The sequence below is a fragment of the Dermochelys coriacea genome, chromosome 9, assembly GCF_009764565.3.
Source record: "Dermochelys coriacea isolate rDerCor1 chromosome 9, rDerCor1.pri.v4, whole genome shotgun sequence".
NCBI classification, from domain to species: Eukaryota; Metazoa; Chordata; order Testudines; family Dermochelyidae; genus Dermochelys; species Dermochelys coriacea.
Window position 1 is genome coordinate 33513126 of NC_050076.1, and position 16458 is coordinate 33529583.

At 43.6% G+C, this 16458-nt stretch overlaps 1 long non-coding RNA gene across 1 annotated transcript; it reads right to left on the reverse strand.

Moving 5' to 3' along the window:
• On the reverse strand, positions 1–11393 carry LOC122455927. The gene is made up of 2 exons (XR_006274454.1): positions 10942–11393; positions 1–105 (listed from the first exon to the last, which is right to left on the reverse strand). It is a non-coding gene; the product is annotated as an uncharacterized LOC122455927 (long non-coding RNA).
• Positions 11394–16458: the final 5065 nt, after the last annotated feature.

A 16458-nucleotide genomic window follows, 5' to 3' on the forward strand; every position in this document is an offset into this window, starting at 1 on the left:
AACAAGTAAAGGGATGCCTTTATTATCTCTAGTTCTTTTGTTTTTGTTGTATCATTCAGTGACTTATTGGATGAACGCATCATCTTCAAATCTAGCACTTTGGTCCTGGTGGGGAAAAAACAAAACAAGATGAAATTTATCATGTTTTCCATATTATTTTTTTCTACCATGAGTGCAGTTATCAATCAGTATCAGGGTTAGTATTTGATTGTATACATTTATCAATTGTTTAGACACAGACATTTACATTAGATGTGTTAGTTTTAATTACTAGAAAAAATGCATACCGGAACCTTTAAAGTATATGCTGTTTTTGTAGTGGCCTACTTAAGTATCAAATTTTTTTTAGTGGCCTACTTAAAAAGAGTTTGCCCTTGACAAATGTCCACATAACAACAAACACCACCACACCACAGCTGGTCTAGATGGCCCTTTGCAGTTTAGAAGAGACATCAAAGACTAAATAGGCAAGGAGGCTGAACTACCCTCCCCCACCCTTCCTGATCATCCCTCCACATTAGAGTGGGGGCATGTTGATGATGCAGCATGGGAAAGGTTATATTACCACTGCTCATATTCTGTGGATAAATACAAAAATTCAGTCTCCAAAACTGAATCTCAAACCTTTGACAAGCACTAAATTCTCTAAGAAAACAGATGTAGATCATAGATCCAGTAACTTACTTCCCTAGCCAGACCCTTCAGTATTAGGATTTCCCCACATATGCATAGGGCAGCCCTCTGCATTTGATGTCCTCCTTACTAGCAATCTCAGAGGAGTTAGTATATTTGTTCCTTTATCAGTATTCATTGCATAAGAGGCTCATTATAAACGGCAATTATATAAAGTGATAAAGAGCAGAATAATAATAATAAGTCTGAGTGGTTTTACTTATAGCTTAGAACATGGAGATTTTTGAGACCTTAACAATGGATTCAGGAATTGGCAGGACCGTTTGTAAACGATACGGGGAAGACAGTGAAAGGGCACCTAAGGGGGCATAAGCCCCTCTGAAAGTTTATTTTAAATTATGTTAACCGGTATGAACTTGGTGTAAGGGGACTGTTGCCCCCTTACTAACATTCAGTGGGGGTGTTTTAGTTGCTAGCTCCCAGTACTAAAAAGGGGGAAGGGTCGATGGGGAATCAGGACCCTGAGACTGCCAGTCCCTAGGAGCAATGGGGAGAGGCCAATGCTCCAGGTCAGCCTGAATGACAAGGCGAGCAGGCTAATCAGGGAGTCAGGAGGCCAGAGAGGTCCTGTCCACGTGTGAGCTGGAATCGCCTGGGTCAGACAGAGTGGGGCCGAGCTAAGGAGAAAGCAGAGGCCCAGGCTGAGCTGGGGAGCAGAGCTGGGCCAGATCCAGAGAGAGCAGATCCTGTCCTGGGAGCAGAGCTACAGCCCCAAAGCCAGAGGCACAGCCCAGAGAGAGCAGACTTGCCCTGGGAGCAGAGCTGCAGCAACCAGAGCCAGAGAGTCCAGAAAAGCAGCCCAGGAAGCAGGTCAGTGCTGAAAGCAGAGTCACAGAAGCAGCCTGCAGAGCAGACCTGTCCTGGGAGCAGAGCTGCAGCAACCAGAGCCAGAGGGGCCAAAGAAGCAGCTCAGGGAGCTGAGGCAGAGCAGCAGAGACCGAGTGGTGGAGCTGGGGCTGGAGCAGTCCAGAGCTGGGTGTGGTGAGCAGCTGGGGAGAGCGAGGGGGACCCTGGGCAGCGGGCCTAGCACAGGGAGACGCCTCAGCCAAGAGGCTCTGCAGGCCAGGCTTGGATCATAATCCCGACAGGGCGAGGGTGACACTGGGAAGAAGGGTCCTACCACTTAGAGCCTGAGAGCGTGTGGCCACCACCAGAGCAAGTGTCCAACCCACAGCATCCCTGCAGCACAGCCAGGGCCTGAGAAGAAGGCTTGGGACTTACAAGGAACAGACTGTGAACTGCCCTGACATTCCAGAGACACTGTTTGTGATGTTCCCTGCCACAGAGCGGGCTGATGTGTTTCCTTTAACCTTTCCCATTTTCCCTTATTCTTTTTAAAATTAATTGTTGATTAAATAACTTGCATTTGCTTTAACTTGTATGTAATGGTCAGTGGGTCGGAGAAGTGCCCAGTGCAGAGAGAGTACCCCGGAGTGGGAACTCCCTAGCCCCTGTCCTAGGTGACCACAGCAGGGTTGGGGGCTATCTTCAGAGTCCAAGTCCCATTTTCAAAAATGACTTAGGTTTCTAGTTGCCCAAGTCTCACTGAAAATCAATGGGACCTAGGATCCTCAATCAAATTTTACCTACTATGTTTAGTAGCTGGTGATCTAGATATGGTAGCAACCATTCTAAAGGCCAATATTTTATTGGAATCTTTTCTGCAGGAAATAGTGTGCTAAAATAGAGGTTTCCTTGATCCATACACAGTCTTACAAATCCCTCACTGTGGGGAAATTCACTTTTCAGTGCCCCCTGCAGCACATTCACATGCTTTCAAGGATAGACAAAGGTTTTCTACATCACTCATAGTACAGAGAATACTTTCCAACACAGAGAAACAAGAAACAGATTTGTTGTTTAGATTATGGTTGTTAAGAGGACAGCTTGATTTGCAGTAGCTAAATAAAAATTTACAATGGAATACTAGTGATATAAAACAGAGGCGCATGGTGCTGTTAGGTAGAGGTAAATTGTGTGTGCTGACCAGAAATTAGTTGGAGATATTTGCATTGATACACTCTTGGCACTGGGTCTGTATTACATGCTGAAAGGTGATTGTAACAAGCTAACAACTGAGATTGAAAGCTGACACTATTACCACCACTAGCCCTAATTGATATTATATCTGAACTCAGGAATGATGATCATCCTCATTTATGTTTGTTTTTTAAATCCCAGCAAGATGGGATTTTTAAAAATATTTTTCCATAGAAAATGCTTTCCTACTCAAAAGTTTTTTTAAAGCAATTCTTCGATAACTGAGGGACTTTCCATTATGAATACTTATTAGCAGTTGGAGCCCTGTTATATACTAAGAGTGGTACTAGCTATTTAACAGAATCAACACAGTATTGAGTAGCAGACAGAATGGCCTTTAAGTTCCTTCTCTAATGACTGTCTGCCAGTAAACCACATTTATTAGAAAAGCATCTATGCAGGCTTTTACTCTGCTTATAGCTCACTGCTGCTGAGCTGTCAGCCACAGGATATAAAGTTTCTACATTCCCAAAACTGCTATGAGCATACAATGGGACAACATCGAGGCAAATTTTCATTGTGCCAGGTGCAAACCTGGGGCTGCTTCTCAGCAGTAGTGAGGCACAGCCATAAGGATATATGTTATCTGCTGCTGTCATTTTTTATATGCCAAACGTAGTTTTCATATCAATTTATAGTCATCTTCTTCAAGAATCCTTCCAGATACAGACAGGTTGTGTGTGGATCATGGGCAACATATCCTCACAGCATCTGAGTACTGCAAAAAATACCATTGATACCTGAGACACCGCCATTGCAGTATCTTTTAGCAGGCAGTAGGAATATGAAACTATATGAGAGCTAAAAATATGCCTATACGTATTTGAAAGGATGTGGTCAAACACTGAGTATGTGAAGTATATTTTGATGAATAAATCACTCTTGCAGACGCTGTGTGTTTAGGGTGACCAGATAGCATAAGTGAAAAATCATGACAGGGAGTGGAGGTAATAGGCGCCTATATAAGACAAAGCCCTGAATATTGGGATGTCTGGTCACCCTATGTGTGTTTCCTTTTCACAGAAATAGAAACACAGAAAATACTTTCTTTTTAAGGTAGGTGGAAAGCAGTAGCTGGGCGACACAATGCATCCTTTGCATGAGGCAGAGCCACTGTTTCCTCACAGCCTACCAACGGTAATCTATCACCACAGAAGTGATATTATGGCCCCGATCTTCCAAGTTACTTCACATAGGCAGACCTCTGCCTCTAATAAGGCTCTATGCAGGTATAGGGCTCCAGCCCTGTGGACTGGGGATTGCATGACTGGGGCCTGTATCTATTTTAAAAATGCATGCCCTTGTGAAACAGCAGCCTTCTCTAAGCTCTGAGAGCAATTTATGTCCCAACTAAAACATTTATTTCATTTGACCGTAAAATAACGAAGCATGTCTTCTATATTATGTAGAGGGACAAGCATACTCAGTGCTCAATACATAAACAAACAAGAACTACTGTCCCTGTTAGAACATACAGACTACCCCGATGAAAGACACGCTGTCTCCTGTGGTTGTGTCAGGCCCGGTAATCACCCCTTATATGTGCATAGATTAAGTGTTTGCTCTGTTCAGGCATTAGTTAGGCAGAATGAGTCCTTTTCCATATATGGGCAGAGAGGGAGCAGTAGTTTAAGGGCCATGGCTGGAGCTTAGATTTGAAGTATATTGACAAATCGCAGAATTTTAATCTATGAATTTAATATAGGCTCTGCAACAGAGCCACAGAAGCCTGTAAAGAACCTTTCACAAAGTCCCTTTCAACAACTACAGCACTGATTCAGTTCTAGTGTGTACAAAGTCTAGGCACTGGGTGTACTCTGTATGGAAATTCTTAGGCTGCTATTTCATCTGCCATGTATAATTCACTCTTGGTAAACTGAAAACTCTTTGTAGCATAAATAAAAGAGACAGGGTTTCATAGCGTTCTTGATCCAGTGTTTCAGTTTCAGCCGAATTTGTTTTAAAAGTTAAAAACTGAATCACAAATATGGGGCCAAATCTTGCTTGCCTTACTCATGCAAGTTGTCCCGTTGGCCCTGACTCTCCTGTCACTTTGAGTACACTGGTTTTACACCAGTGTAACTCCATTAACTTCAAGGAAATTATTCCTCATTCATATCAGGGTAAGAGAAACCAAAATCTGGCCCAGTGGGATATGTGTGTGACTGAAGCAAACAGGATTGCCAGAATAGTAAAGATGTACAAACTCTACTCAAAGTAAATTTCCAACAGACACCAAGGCCCTGATGGTCAGTTACGCCAGAGCTTTAAGCCACCTTCCTGCTTCGCTGAATCCTGGAGACCAACTGAACACTAAGGCTGCTCTAAGTTATATTAGCTCCCTGGGGGATGTTACAAGCTGTTATGCTAGCAAAGGATCATCCTAATGAAGTGTACCCTGTCTCTACCTCCTCCAACCCACAGTACACAGCAGGGAATTCTCAGCTGTTTGTTTTGGGTATCTTTAGGTGCTTCATTGCCTACTTAAATAGATTTTTATTCTTTGTTACTATTACAATATTTATATTGTGTGCATCTATATATCCCTCAATGGTGCAGGAGGATGTAATACGAACCAGCCTATACCTGTTGGGACAGCTGGAGCAAGGGGAACAGCAGTTTCACCACCACCCCTCATCTGATGCATTTCTCTGGATAAGGCAGCTTTAAACTCTGTCTGGATCGCCTGTGGAACCATTGGGGGATGAGTAGCAGCCGTGTTAGTCTGTATTCACAAAAATAAAAGGAGTACTTGTGGCACCTTAGAGACTAACAAATTTATTTGAGCATAAGCTTTCGTGAGCTACAGCTCACTTCATCGGATGCTGTAGCTCACGAAAGCTTATGCTCAAATAAATTTGTTAGTCTCTAAGGTGCCACAACTACTCTTTTTCTTATTGGGGGGAAGAGACTGCTTGGGAGATGGAGAATCATGGACTAGTGGCCTCCTAAGTGAGCCCTAACACTTTGTGAGCTTCATCAGCCAACTCCAGGACCCCAACAAAGCAGGAGATGGAGATGGCTTCTTCCACTGAAGCCCTGGCTCCAGGAAAATTTTCTGCTGCTCTCTGGCATAACCCAAGTAGTGAATTTGATCTGTAATTTTTCAATTCTCACTACAGTACTATGTCACTTTGTCAGTTCCATTGCCTGAGACTGTACAAGCACCAAACCTGGCATAAAACAAGTCTTCATTTTGCACAACAATAATGAGAACACACACACAAAATGTAGAAGCTGAACATGATGGGAAGTGAAAACTCTGTGTGCATCAGTAACCTCCACAGAACTTTCAACTCAATGACTTATGGATCAAGGAGAGAATACCCAAATCAGTGGCCAGCCAAATTAAAACAGGCAGACAGAGAAAAGAGCAATTTGAAGTACTGCAAAAGAGAGGAGGGTGAGGGTAATGTCTCAGAATGGAAGATAGGGTGAATCAGCATATGATTTTGCCTCATCCTACTGCAGCAGTCTGCAGATGTTGTTGGTCTTCAGAAGTGCTGAAACAGGAAATAAGTGTGGTTAGTTAAAATTCATATAGATCTTGAAAGCTATATTATACTTGAGGCCATAGCTTAAACTTCACTTTACAAATATCACATCTTTCATATGAAATTGCTGACTGACACTAAAGTGAGTTCTGACCAACCCAGGGGGACTTCAATTAAGCTTTTGAGATAGCAGATTTTGGTTTCTTTTTTTTTAGTTCTTTTGCCAATTTTAAAAAAACTTCAAATATTAAAGGCAAAAGCTGGTCCAAGCTAAGTAGCAATTATTTTATTCTTTGATACAAATAGGTGTAACTAAAAGTGAAAGTGAATAATCCCATTCCCACAATGTTTCTTACATTCTAATTTACGAAACCAGCCCCAAGCTTCTTCCAAATATAATGTAGCTGAAATTTCAATGGGAAACATCTGTACAGAACACATGATGGTTTCTCAAAGCAGAGTGGAATATAATTCCTGCCCATTTTTTCCCCCAGTACAAATCTACCACTCTATATCTAGGGGTATTTTATTCTGGATAAAATGACAGCCATAAACTCAACATTAATACTAGCAGGGAAGGATGAATATATCAGTAATCAGGGCCTTCAGAGTAGCTATCAATTTTATGGTGTTCCATTAAAGGCTTATCCAGAAGAAATTATACGGAACCTTTTGGATCAGACAAGCCCCAAGCAAACACATGTACTGTGCCTGGATTGGACTGACTGGCCCAAAGGAAAAACTTGAGGGAGTTCTTGAGCTGCTTAGATGGAGGCAAGCACATCTAACTGAACCCCCTGCAGCCCCATTAAATCCCTTTCTCAAATCCAATCTCACTACTGAGATTGCACAGCTATTGGTAGTTACTACACCCATCCTTGGGGCTGGAATAATCCCATGCACAAGCATACTGGAAAACAGGAGGAACAGATGGGTCTAGGCTAGGCTGCTTATTTTTAAATTAAACTCCTCTCCCTCCCCTCCCTCACACACCTCTATTAGCATTTAGTTATATATGGGGGAACCACAACCCTATAGCTGGTTTGGGGGAATTCTCTCGTTGAAGGGGTTTCTCAACCCTGTTAACAGTCTCAGGGGAAACATTCGTCCAATAATCCCCCACTTTTTGATAGAGATGTTACCCTCAGGATAGACTGTCCCTTTGAAATGTCTTCTCTGACAACCCCACAATGGGACTTGGTATCCCTAGTGCCATTCTCGTAAGCCTGAAAGTCTAATATGACTCAATTCCTGGGATCAGCATCAGTGTTCATCAACTTTAATGACTCTGTAATGATAGACAAGATCACTAGGCAAGATCCTCTGACTGTCAGGCTGCTGGGTACTGCTCTGGTTCTGAGGAGCAATTTACAGCAGCCTTGGGATGTTCTAAATTGCTAGGACCCCTAAGGTTGTTTGCAGTATAAGCAGAGCTCTGTGTAAGCTCAAAAGCTTGTCTTTTTCACCAACAGAAGTTGGTCCAATAGGAGTCTCTAAGGTGCCACAAGTACTCCTTTTCTTTTTACCCCCACCTGGTCTCTCTAATGATCCCTAATGGGCAGCTCTGGCTACCAGAGATCACTGGAGCACAGCAGAACTCTAATACTCTGGCCATACCCGCTTTACCAATGCTCATTTCGTAGGGGGAGTGATGTGGAATCAGCGACTTTGGCTCTGTATTGCTCAGGAACCTCCCTATGCCACAGAATCTCTAGGTAGCAAGTTAAGTAGGTTTTTGGCTGGAGTACTGCAAAGCAGCCTCAGGAGTAGGGGTGGCTAGTTATATGGGCCCGTGATGCCCGAGCTCCAGCAATATTCAGGGCCCGGGGGGTCCGCTCCACCAATGTTTGCGGCCAGGTCTCTCCCCCAGCGCTGCCTGCAACCCCGTGCGCCTCCCCTGGAGCATCCCCCAGCCCTGCCTGCTGGACCTGAGAGGGGCCCTAGGAGCATGTGCAGTGACAGTGGTGCGGGGTGAGTGTGCTGCTGGGGAGGAGAGGGGAATCCTCCTCTCTGGCCCTAGCCCCAAGGCAGCCTTCTGGCACCCCAAACTCCTCATCTCTGGCCTCACCCCACCCCAGCACCCACACCCCCAGCAAGAGCCCTCACTCCCCCCTCTAACCCAGCCCTGAGCCCCCTCCTGCACTGTGAACCCCTCATCCTGGCCCCACCCTGCAGCCCTCACCCCCACACCCCAACCCTCTGCCCTAGCTCTGAGATTCCTCCCACACCCCAAACCCTTCATCACCAGCCCCACCCCAGTGCCCTCACCCTCAGCCAGAGCCCTCATCCCCAACCCCACATTGTGCAATACAGGGAAACTGTTAAACGCTTACCGTTTCCAGTCCACTTTTACATTATTTTAAAATATATATATTGGCTTACAAGGCAGGTGTGTGGGGTAGGGGGGGTGACGTCGACCAGTTTTGAGCACCACCAAAAATTATATAAATCTGCCGCCCCTGCTCAGAAGGGCTCATGTCTATTTTGCCCAGATGTAAATTACCACTCAGGGTGCAAAGCAATGAAAATCAGGACTGGCATCTAATCCTGATTATTAGTATCATGTATTACTATTATAGTACAAAACATGATAGCTTTAGTTTGCATTGCGTTTCTCTGTTTTCAGCCCAAATGGGTTTGCACCATCCAAGGTCCACCTAACATTCGGGTTTGAATGAACCTAAAATCTTAAAGTGAAATTCAATCATTGACACAATTTGGGAAAAAAGATATAAACAAGGATCCTCCCAAAGCTCTGGTGGTGCAAAGCATGAGAAAACACGGCTTAGCCAGCTTCCTGAGTATTCCCCTTGCAAAAGGGAATCCCTGGGTGAGGGGTGTTCCCTCTGGAGGGGTGTCTATGTTTGTGGGAACTATGCAGAATACTCCCACGCATTCACAGTGCTGCTGGCAGGGAAACAAGAGAGTTCCCCCAGCAGAAGTGGTGACTGTAGCAATGCTAAGTGCACCTTTGCCACTAGAATCACAAAGCCATAAAAACCGTTCTGCTTCTTGCCTAAAAATTGGCATAATTTAAAGTGAGATTGATTCAAAACAAGAAAAAAATTACAGGCAGAGAAGCAGACTTGGCTCAGGTAGTGAACAGGCCACAGTGACACCCAGATAAGAAATTTCTAATCTTTTCTCAGCATCAGGAAGCTGATATGATCGAGTTGATGATTTATACTTGCATTAAATCTATGGATTTGTTTGCACCTACATTATATATCATACCTATATTCCCAGGCATTATGTCTTGTTACAGAACAGTACTACCACAGCCATCATGCTATTTAAAAAACAATATGCTTTGAGGAATTCAGACATTTTCTTAGTAATTACACACTGGCAACCTTCCAGCAACATTACATATGCTTCCAGAACTGTTTTTTTCTTTATGGTTTAATCCAGTGTTTCTCTGGGGGGGCCATGAGCAGGTTAAGGGGATGCGCCAGTCAGGGCCAGCTTTAGACTCACCTGAGCAGAAAGCCCAAGCCCTGCTGTGGCGGGGCACAAAGCTAAGCCCAAGCAACTTAGCTTCACGGGGCCCCTGTGGCTTGGGCCACGGCAGTTGCCCTGCTTGCTACCCCCTAACGCTGGTCCTGGCTTTTATATGCAGAAAAACAGTTATTGTGGCACGGGTGGACTGTGCAGTTTTTATAGCATGTTGTGGAGGTGGGGTGGGGGGCTCAGAAAGAAAAGGTTGAGAACCCTGGTCTAAACTACATATGCAAAGTAGCCAGAAAAGAGACCAAAGAACTCGTCCCTGATATCAGAAAAAACACCTGTAATTTCCATTGAAGGAAATGGCCCTTCTTCCATTGAACTCAGTGGGAGTTCTGCCATTAATGTCAACTTCAGGAGCAGGATTTGACTCAGTAGGAATTCTGGATGTTCTAAAGGTATTCTCAAGATTTGTCCCTCACATTTCTTCAGAAATACAGGGCGGGGGGATGTACAACATGGTTATCATGCTGATTACACATAAAAGTTAAAATCTAGAAGTCAAGAACTATTTTGTTTTCTAACCAGTAACCTGGTTAGGATTGTCTCTTGAAGAGATTTTAAAACAGCTCTGGATATATATTTCTAAACATATTTATTAGGAATATTATTCTGTTGCAATTCAGAATGTATTTTTTCCTCTGAGAAAGAAGAACTAAAAAAATTGTGGAGGAAAGGGAGGGTTTACATTTATGTTTAATCATTCAGAATATTTAAAAAAGCTATGTCACTATATTTTAGGGACAAAGGTTATTTTGAGTTTCAGACAAAAGCAGTTTTTAAAGCTGATTTTTAAAAGGAGCCTTTTTTTTCTGAGATACTGTTTGTGTGGTTCTAATACTCTATGAAAGTAGATTTTCTTTGGCAAAAATTGAACTTCCGGATGAAGAGAACAATGCTTTGGTGGATTCACACTCTTCTCCCCATCCACCCCCCCAAAAAACAACCTTAGACTTGTGGTAATATTTTAAAGATATTGATTATCCAAATCCTGCCCTTAGGTTCATCTGCGTGTTGTGACCCATTTAATATGAAGCTTCTTCAGAAACTGGCACCAATGTGGACTTTCAAACTCAACGTTGTAAAAAGATGTAATTCTGTCTGCTCCAGTTACACGCACACACACACACACTCCCATGCAATGGTAATCAACATTCACTAATTAAAGAAATATAGAAATAATTCTGATTGTAAGGAAAGCTTACCTTACCTTTTATTTTTCCCCAGGTGAAATTAAAGTTGTTTCCTTCTTAGCATTATGAAAATATTGTTCACTAAAAAGAGAAGAAGCAAACAAACCCAGGGAAGTTCAGGACTATATGACGTGTAACCAGCAAAACCAAAAAATGTCCCAAGGTTTTACTCAGAAGAGTTTAGAATGTAGTTCATAAATACTATGCCGTTACATTATTCATGGTCTTCTAGATTATTGTGAGTAAAGACACTTAATTTTAATATATAAGCAATTTAAAAAAATCCTGCATTCTGAAAAGAACATCCACAGTAATAATCTGACATTTTCAGGAAATCTGCAGTTTTTCTACTGATGCTGATAAGTGATGATCTAATCTGCACTTAGTGGTTATGTGCAAGGTTAATTAAATACACTGTATGTAGTTGACAAGTAAATGGTGACAATTTATTACAGTTTACTTAGTCTAAGCATTTAATCTATGTTTGTTTAGCACCTACCTCTCTTTTATGACACCACATATTCAATCAACAAGATAACAGCTACAAGGAAAGATAAAAGTATTGCAATAAATTCATGGCCATCTATGATCACACGGTTGTCAGTATGCTGCACACCATGGACATTTGGAAATTCATAGTGACAGAAATGATAGAACTCATATGCTCCTACTCCAAAGGAAAATCTCTGTTTGCAGTCTAGGGCCTGTGACACTCAACTGAGCTAATTATATCTAGCAGAGGGCAGTGGTATATGTTCCCTGACTAGCTCATTACAGTATGGCTGGAAAGGAAACTTCAACCATCCTTTCAGTGCTCAGAGTTATACATTTGACAAATGCATCTTTCTGCTATAGAGGAAGGGAATCCAAAGTTACTTTTTTGTAGTGGGAGAGGACTCTTCGTGTTTTGACTTCCTGTTACAATGACTACACCACTCTAAACTTAACAGGCACTTGAACTCAGCGATGGGCCATGCCAAAAAATCGTGATCCAGACCTCAATCTGCCACATCCAAAATTCAGGCCACTACAGACCCAGGGTTTCGACTCAATCTTTTCAAGAGATAGAGGACATCTGTGAAATTTGTGCCCACAAATTCTAGGATGTTTGGATTCAGGGTTTTAGTTCTGCCCCACCTCTACTGGAACCTCAATGAATTTGATACTCTAAATATTGCTCTAGTGTGGAGACCTAAGACAATGTTAAGGTATATCCCCCTCCGTACATGCACAAAAATCCCATTGTATCAATAAGATTGTGTGCATATATCATAAAAGGAAATAATCCCAAGTGATGAAGTCTCTCCAGATAAGTTTATGGTGGTGGTGGGTGAAGTTCAGGAGGTTTGGATATGCATCAAAAGTATGGGTGCTCATGCCACATATCTGAAACCTTTGGGACAGAAAAACTGGCCAGGAAAATTATGAGAACAGGTTCGATCATGAAATTTCTGATATTTCCTGCATCTAATGAAGTGAGAAATACTGCAAGAGAAGCAGCTCTTGTGATACTTTACGACTTCTGCTTCCAGCCCCAGGAAGAGGAAAGGACCAAGATGTGCAAGCACAGCCTTTTTCATAGTTGCATCAACCTCACTAGTGTTATCGTGTAGAAACTGGAAATCTTTAATGCAAGTCCAGATTCACATCACAGCACTGCAGATTTCCTGGCTTGTCTTAAACTTTCTAGTTTTAAATTGATAATGTAATGTGTCTTCAAGAAGCATGACAAATTAAACAGTATTGTTATCCCTTTTTGACCAAGTGGTTAACCGAAATTCAGGATCCTGAAAGTTGTTTCTTTTAGGAGGAGATATTGATTATAGGGTCAGTTATTTCTTTAATGCAATCTGTTTATTTACAAAAAATGCACAAAGTCCTGTTTCTCTGAACACAAGAGTAATCAAGCAGCAGGAGATCATTTCTTTGCTTACAGTTTCAAACCTCTTTCAGCCAGAACTCAGCCCAAAAGAGTATTCTCTTAGCTTTTTCTCATGGTGACACTACCAGTATTTCTGGTTTCAGAGTAGCAACCGTGTTAGTCTGTATTCGCAAAAAGAAAAGGAGTACTTGTGGCACCTTAGAGACTAACAAATTTATTTGAGCATAAGCTTTTGTGAGCTACAGCTCGCTTCATCGGATGCATTCAGTGGAAAATACAGTGGGAAGATTTATATACCTAGAGAACATGATGTATATAAATCTCCCCACTGTATTTTCCACTGAATGCATCCGATGAAGCGAGCTGTAGCTCACAAAAGCTTATGCTCAAATAAATTTGTTAGTCTCTTAGGTGCCACAAGTACTCCTTTTCTTTTTACCAGTATTTCTGTGGCTGTGGCTGATGCTTCCTTGCTACCTTCCCTGCCACCTGTGGAGTTTCTCCCTGGACCAGAAGATCACCGTAGGGGAAGCTGAAATGACCATTGTGATCCTTGGAGACTCCACCTACCCCTTAATGACATAGCTTATGAAGCCGTACATGGGGCAACTTGACAGCAGCAAGGAGCGGTTCAACAACAGGCTGAGTAAGTGCAGAATGACTGGTGAGTGTGCATTTGGCTGTTTAAAAGCCCGCTGGCTATGCCTGTATGGGAAGATGGACATGACTGATGACAATATTCCTATGCTTATAGCCGCATGCTGTACGTGCCATAATATTTGTGAAGGGAAGAATGAAAGCTTCACTCAGGGCTGGACCGCAGAGGTTCAGCGCCTGGAGGCTGAGTTTGAACAGCCATAGACCAGGGCTATCAGAGGGGCATAGCGTGGGGCCATAAGGATCAGGGATGCCTCGAGGCAGCAATTTGAGGCTGAAAGCCACTAATATTTGTTGCTATGCTTGGGATTGCAGAGCTTGTAATGCTAGGAGGTGATTGGTGCACATGATGCAAGAAGGGGCCTTAACATAATTGTATGTTGTTTTGCAGTGCTCTTTTTGCTTTCACGTAATAGAATAAAGATTGATTTCAATCAAACACAATTCTTTTATTAAAAGACAACAACCAGAGGAGAGAGTCAAATGAAAAAATTCATCAGCAGGGAGGGAGATGGGGGATGGGTAGGTATCAAGAGGAGAAGGGGTCCCAGGATGGCTACAGATTTGTGTATGTCCAGGGATCATACACAACCTTCTCCTTTGGAGTACAATGCAGCGGGTGCTGTATTTCAGCAGAACCAAACTGCAGAGGGATGGGTGTTGAGTGCAGTGGGTAGTGGGAGTCTGCACTGCTGAACTGTGGGTAGAGAGTGGAGCCAGAAGGTTGATAACGGTGTGTTGGCAGTGAGGGGTGAGGGTGGAGGGGGCGCATGGGAAAGAGTTTTGTGACAGCGGCTCCAGGGGAGGGTGGGCACAGAGCTGCTTGGTTTGAAGAGTTAGTATTGCCTGGAGCGTGTCCACTTGACGCTCCATAACATTTAAGATCTGCTCCATGGCTTCTTTCTGGTGTGCCGCATTGTCCTTTTGGTCCCTCTTCTTGCTGTCCTGCCACTCCTTCAATTCCTGTTCCTCAGTGGCGGAGTGCATTATAACCTCACGGAGAAAGTCCTCCTTAGTTCTTAGTGGCCGCTTTCTAATTCTGCGCAGCCATTCTGCCACCGATAAGGGAGGCTGGCCTCCCAAGCTCATCTCTGTGAAGTTTAAATGCAACATTTTACAGAAGCAGTATTGTTTGCAACACAGATAACACTGATTCAGTGCTTTAAAACATAGCCAGTACTCACACACCAGTCACTAACTGGCTGACCCGAGGCAAGCACACATGAGCCACAAGACCCCCAAAATGGTGAGTAGCCACAGAGGCAGGGTGAATCACTTTTCCCGGACCCTGCTGTACACTGGGCACAAGGCTTTGGGGAGAGCTAGCACTGTTGGCAGGCGGGGGGGGGGAAGAGAGAGAGAGCTTGATAATCATTCCTGTCCCCACACTTTCCACAGGATGTGATCATTATAGAAGGTATCTCATTGCTGAGGGTGAGCAGGGAATCAAGGGAGGGTCTTCTCCAAGCCTGCGGCTTCTGTCCTGGCACCTATGCGGCTCGCCTGTGTGCAGCAATGGTCCCCCCGCAGCAACAGCACAGTGGTGAGGGAAAGTTACCGTTAATGGGGCAAGAAACAAAGCAGCTCTGCCGAAGAACCTGTGGCAGCAGATTGCCCAGTATCTCCACGAGTTTCCTGGAGATCTCTGAGGGAGATTCCGGTGAAGTGAGGGAGTCTGTCAACTGCCTGTTCTGCCGCTCAGAATAGGCATGCGGTGGGAGACAACCCTGATTTCTGCAACCCTCCTGCCCCCAATAAATCACTTCAGCAATTCCCAAAATCAGATCCACTTACCAGGGGCCTCCTCTCCTGTTTGTGCTTCACCAAGATCCAACAGCTGTGACTGGCTAGCCTGCTCTGGGGTAGAAAAGAGCTCCTGACTGCATTCATCTCTGGCCTCTGAACCATCCTCTGCCTCTGGGTCTCCTAGATTCATAGATTCATAGATACTAAGGTCAGAAGGAACCATTCTGATCATCTAGTCCGACCTCCTGCACAGCGCAGGCCACAGAATCTCACCCACCCACTCCTACAAAAAACCTCACCTATGTCTGAGCTATTGAAGTCCTTAAATCATGGTTTAAAGACTTCAAGGAGCAGAGAAGCCTCCCTCAAGTCAACCACGCCCCACGCTACAGAGGAAGGCGAAAAACCTCCAGGGCCTCTCCAATCTGCCCTGGAGGAAAATTCCTTCCTGACTCCAAACATGGCAACCAGCCAAACCCTGAGCATATGGGCAAGATCCACCAGCCAGACACCCAGGAAAGAATTTTCTATAGTAACTCAGATCCCATCCATCTAATATCCCATCTCAGAGGATTAGTCTTATTTACCCTGAATATTTAAAGATCAATTACTTATCAAAATCCCATTATCCCATCATACCATCTCCTCCATAAACTTATCGAGTAGAATCTTAAAACCAGATAGATCTTTTGCCCCCACTGCTTCCCTTGAAAGGCTATTCCAAAACTTCACTCCTCTGATGGTTAGAAACCTTCGTCTAATTTCAAGTCTAAACTTCCTGGTGGCCAGTTTATACCCATTTGTTCTTGTGTCCACATTGGTGCTGAGCTGAAATAATTCCTCTCCCTGTCCTGTATTTATCCCTCTGATATATTTATAGAGAGCAATCATATCTCCCCTCAACCTTCTTTTAGTTAGGCTAAACAAGCCAAGCTCCTTAAGTCTCCTTTCATAAGACAAGTTTTCCATTCCTCGGATCATCCTAGGAGCCCTTCTCTGTACCTGCTCTAGTTTGAATTCATCCTTTTTAAACATGGGAGACCAGAACTGCACACAGTATTCTAGGTGAGGTCTCACCAGTGCCTTGTATAATGGTACTAAAACCTCCTTATCCCTACTGGAAATGCCTCTCCTGATGCATCCCAAAACCGCATTAGTTTTTTTCACAGCCATATCACATTGGCAGCTCATAATCATCCTATGATCAACCAATACTCCAAGGTCCTTCTCCTCTTCCGTTACTTCTAAT